Here is a 6,000-nt window from a genome sequence, read left to right as displayed (position 1 = left end):
CTTTAAAGGAAATTTGACCAACATTTGTATAGCTGTTAATTTATGGATATAGCCATATATCGAAGTCAGAATATTTTGCAAGAGTCGAGGCTTCCAGAAACAATCAAGTAAGTCTCCTAATGAATTTTGAGGACTCTCTTAGAAGTAGGCCAGGAGATTATTTGGTTTTGCTTCCATTGTATCATTTCTAAAACTTTTCCTTCCAGGGACTTGGGCGAAGCTATTCCCTGTCACTTCCCAGGAGGATGCCAACACTGCCGGGCTATGAGTCACCCATATCCAGTCCAGTGTTCCAGCCAGCTAAGGGGCCATTAGAAAGGCAGACCTCTTGGCTGGATCGAGGCAGTAAGCCACCAACTCCCTGGGAGGCTGCTGCTCGGAGCCCCCTGGGTCTCGTAGATGAAGCCTTTTCCTTTCAGAACATCCAGAAGTCTATAGCCTCTAATGTCATTTCTGCTGCCCAAAGGAAAACACTCCCAGAGCCACCTGCGGAATGGAAAGAAAGAGTCTCCTATGAGCCATCTCTGCAAAGCAGAAATCGTTTCTATGGGCAACTAGGCTCCATGTCTCCATCAAGGAGCATTGCTTCAGCACCGGCGTCATCTACCCAGTATGGATTCCCTTTCAAATATTCCTACCAGCCTCAAAAGTCAGTGACTGAATCCAATATCATGGATATAAGTGCAAGGTCTGATTATGGGGTATATGGGAGATCAGTAAATAGTCCAAACTATAATGTGTATCCTAGAGCTTGGAAACCGTAATTTATTATTGTTATTTGTAAAGCTATGTTTCCACACTCCTTTATTTTTATTACAGAACGTAAGTCACTGTGATAAACAGTTGAAGCCATGCAAAACTAGGCATAGATTTTTTTCAAGTTTTTTTTGGAATAATAAGCAGAAATGGGAAAGTTAGACAGTAAAATACAGAAAGAACACGATACATTCAGATTGTGTGCCTCACCTGGAAGGCTTCTGTTCAAAACAGGTTTTGACATTTTTATATCATTTGGGAAAAGGCTAAGTTGCCAGGGACATAGTTACAGGCAACATCTTTCCAGAGAATTCTAAATATAAGCTCAGTAAAAGTGCTCTGCTTCCTTAAGGTGAACAGAGCAAAGTGCTTAAAGGCCCCAGTAGTGTTTGGTTTGTTGCTGTGTGTAGAACATAACATTTCATGGTTAACTGTCTCTACCACACTGCTCTGAAGCCAGAGTAACTTCACCCCATTCATCTTCACGTGTACCATAAACACAGTTTAAAATGTGATTAGTGAATAGAAGCCATGCTTAGTTACACACTTTGTGACGATGCATAGCAGTGTGACATTCTATACGGCAATGTCATAAAATGTTTGAACACATGGAGAAATATTTTATCCAATTTAAATCAATTGTATCGGTTTCTTGAGTAAACAAGCCATCTACAGTATATCACAAAGCAGAGACAACCCCACTGGTCATGGGCATGAGCCCCTCTTAAAAGTGACTGAACTGCCGGAGAAGTCTTCAAACTAAACAATTAAATTCAGCCAGCTGTCTTTTGCAGCTTCTCATTAGAGAACTGAGTTGTGTTTGATTTTGAGAAATTAGTCACGATAATAATAATCCTAGTGCATGAACATTTTTTTAGTAATACTGGGATTCAGTACTGGACTTTACCCACATTTAAGGTCCAATGTTGAAATACAGAGATATTTCGATTCTAAACAGTACAAGCTGTTTTATTTGGCTCAGCATAAAGCTAAACACACTGGGGTACTATTCCAGCTGCTCCTTGCATAGGAAGGAAAACACAGGAAGCAGACACAAAAGCTGGAATAAATAATCAATTTTTTATATTATTTTTTCTAGCTTTTTTTTATTTGGGCAAGACCGATTTGAAAATTGAACTCAGAGTTCACTATCTCTACTTCTCGTGCACTTTTGTTGTTGATTGTACTTCATTTCAAAAGACTCACTGCAGAAATAAATATGTGATGTTGTGAAGCTTAAACGTGACTGAAGAAAAAATAGGTAGCATGAAAACATAGATTAATAATGTTGCCATAATAGTATGTGTCATGATGTTGTAGCACTAGAAATACTGTATGTTTTGAAGATTATTTACCATACTGTTTACAACAGGCCTGAAACACAAGTGTTTTTCCATTGAGCGTTTGTGCCTCCAAATGAGAGTAAGAGTGTATGAATTGTTTTCTAATTTTGTTCTATTGAATTCTATTTTTAATTGACATAATCTGGGCTTTTCCTTTGATTTCTGAATTTTTTTCATTTGTGTATGTGTTCTCGTGTGCTCTTGTAATTCTTTATCACAGCTTTTTTTTTCGCTTTTCTCAATTTTGCCACTTTCATTCATCATAATACCAGAGATGGGCCCAGTAATGTTTGGCTGTTGTCATACAGAAAGCTGCTTGCTGAATGTGAAAGCCAGAGTGAGGGTGAGAAATCCAGTATTCGTCACGGGATGATATAAAATTAGCTTATTTAACACATTCATTTTGATAAAAGCGTTCTGCTGTGAAAGAAGACTGTGGTAATGACAAGTGATATTTCTCTCTGTTCTTATAGAGAAGATCCTGGAAAGAGAAAAATGGAGGGAGGCTATTAGAAAGAAATGACACAGTGGTTTAAGGAGAGTCACATTGCTATAACTGCTGTAAAGTTTTTCACGAGTAGATTTTTTGCAAAGGCATACTTTGCAATGCATGATGTTATGTTTATTCAAGAATCTTGGAAATTGTTAAACATATAGTGTGTTTTGCAGGTAAGACTATGGTGATGAGTATGTGATTAACTGCTAAATACATAATAGATCATGTTAAATGGAAGTGTCAGTTTCACGCTGATGGATTGAGTCTACACAAAACAGCAGAGATTAAGATATAGTGTGCTGTCTATGTTCATTCTTAAAGTGTATGGCTGAATATAATTTTGTAGATTATAAAAATAATGTTGTATCTATCACTGTAGAGCTCACCAAATATTTCTTATAAATTTGTTCTTACTGGTTTTTGCTCAGCTTCACTAGTAAAATCTGTTTGGTTCAGTGCGTTTGTGTGTGTGATGAGTAAAAGAAACATAAGCTACTCGCGTCTTTAAAATTAATTTCTCATTCCCTTTTGAAGAACAATTTGACAAATAACATTAGCAGACAACCACAATCCTAGATTTGTTTTCAAAATACAAATTAAGTTATGAAACTCTGAATTACCAGTAGATGTTTTTTTCTTACAAAAGCACCTTTAAACTACCTGATGTACAGTAATGTGATAAATGGAGTAGTGAATCTGACTCTATCATATTTTTGATGGTTAAAATAATATTTATATTTAAAACAGCAAATTCTCTAGATCATATTTGCCTTCTAATAGGAGATTTTAAAAACATTTGAAGAAAACAAATACATTGCTATTATTTTAATGAACCTTATTTTATGACACCATTATTATTGCAATTAAGTACAGTTTAACATTTCAAATACAACCCATTCATAGGAGTTAACTGTAATATGCATGATGATAGCTTAACTTTATGATTTATTAAAATCTTTTAAGTTCATAACAGCTTGTGCTGGTCTTAAAACATGCTGGTCTCTTTTTTTCATTTTTAGTCAGATTTCATTTTAGTTAAGCTGTAGTTTTAAACAGCTCCATGAATATACATTTAGACATGATGGTGCCTGATTTTTTTTATAGAAGTCTATCTACAGTTCATATTTTAAGAATTGTCATTATAAAGCACAATTAAACTTTTATTTTTAAGAACCCTGTATCTGAGTTAGAAATATCTTTGTACAATGAGGTGTGTAAACGAGATGTGGTCATCTCGAAGATTTTAACAATATTCTAAGACAAGATTTATCTTGTGGGTAATTGGATGATACTTCAGAAACTACTCAAGTAAAAATATATTGATGGCAAAACTGAATCATACATTGTCTAACATATTAAGTGTATTGTTTGGTAATTGTGCTTTAAAGTGACATTTAAGACTACTATTAAAATATTAGTTGAACATTGACATTCATAAACAGTTGTTGGTCCCTGTTGGTCACATTTTATAGCAGGACATTTAACTACAGAATGTATTTTTTCATAAAGTAATTCCACATGTCCCTTTTCCTTAAAAAGTAAAGTATTAAAACTATGGTGTTTTTTACTGTTTTTTTTTCCTGCTGTAAATTTGTTATGCATCTTATTGAAAATATAATAAGTAGGACATTTCACATTTAACATTTCACCTGTACCGTATTTCTGAAGACTTGTGAAGAAAGATTGTGGATTGTGAAAAAAGAATATAAAGCAATTTCTATAAAATTTACTCCAATGGGAATGGCTTTCTTCATAATATCCCATGAGAAATTTTCTTTTTAGAGGATTTGTATTGTGTTATTACGATTGCATACAAATGCTTATTTCAGGTTTCTGTTTTTAACTCCTTTAGAGTAATATCAACAGTATCTCATTAAGAGCTTACAGTATTCAGCAGTAATTGGACTTTCTCAGACTTGGAGTATTTCTTGTTATTGTTGTGAAAGCATGGCAAATGAACACCCAGATATCCTTTAGAATAATTACTGTATGTCTGCAAAGAGAAAGGGTTTTTCAAAAATCCATCCTCTAGCATTTATTAGTTCAATTCCTTTCAATTTAATAAGACTTTTGTTTAAAAAAATAAGATATGTTATGATACGAACAACATTTTCACTGCCTCAGAATTTATCATTAAACATTATAACAAATTTCACACTGTCCTTGGCTCAGTGTCTTTTCTTTTCATAAAATTTTGTCACGTGGTACCATTTTATTACAACAAACTGAAAGTGAAAAATGCTAAAATGTGTGAAGTAATATTTAATATGATCATCAGGGAACAAACCACATAATTTTTCAAACATAATTCATATACTGTATACCGCATTTAACGAAACTGTCTTTTGGATATGTGATTAACTATCCTGTGTGATCAACCCATTTCTTCTTAACTAACAGTAAGGCACAGCTTAATGGCCAAACTAGGAGCTAATTGAAGACAAAAATAAATCCATTTATAAATTCATCGGGGGCAATGTAGCATACTAGGTGAGACTCTGGAGTCACAATTCATGTGTAGTGTGTTTAAGTCATGACTACAGATAGTCCTTACTGTAGGCACTGCTGCTGTACATTACTTTACCCCAGACACTCCAGTACTTTACAGGTACTGTACAGTACTTTACCCCAGACACTCCAGTCCACCCAGCTGGCTGGGTGTAGGCTCTGCTATGGTCTGGTGTCCCATTAAGGGGGGAGTCCCTGTGCTCTCTGTTCACTTAATGCATGTAAATCATGATAAGCTCGGCTCTGATGGACCATTTTGGCCTGAATCCAGATTATCTGCCTACTGTATTTATTTATGTTTTGTTTATATACTGTAATGTACACAAATTAGAGATATAATAATTCCCTCAATCATGTTTTTTATGTAAAGTAAATGTTTTATTAAGGTATTGGTGGTACATAGGCTGTTAGTATTGAGATATACTTGCAGTAGAAACTTTATTCAGACAATCAGATCCTGACATCTTCCTGTATGTTAATAGGTTTTTGACCCTAAAAAAAATGTAATGGTTTGAATCTATCACAACCTAACATGGGTATTGAAAATGGAAGCATACTGTACATAAGTGCATAATATGTACACTTTCTTTTACTGTATCCTATTATAGTTTTGGTAACTTACCTTACATGGCCTTTTGCTTCTTTCCATGTACAGGCCTCCAGTGTGGCCTGGTTATTTATTCCAATAGTTGTGCTGAATTTTTTTATCCATTCTTCTGCAGGATGGATGAGTGACAGTATTACTGGAACTGACATGTCAAGGTTTAAAATTTATATGGCTGATATGAAATAATTTGTAATAATATAATAGAATAGAATAGAATAAAATAGAATATATTAAGCCAGCAGCCATATCACCCTGCAGCTCTCAACTGGCTACCCACTAAAGCTAAGCAG

The sequence above is a fragment of the Atractosteus spatula genome, chromosome 1 (assembly GCF_055471065.1).
Source record: "Atractosteus spatula isolate fAtrSpa1 chromosome 1, fAtrSpa1.hap1, whole genome shotgun sequence".
NCBI lineage: Eukaryota > Metazoa > Chordata > Actinopteri > Semionotiformes > Lepisosteidae > Atractosteus > Atractosteus spatula.
This window is presented reverse-complemented; position numbering follows the sequence as displayed.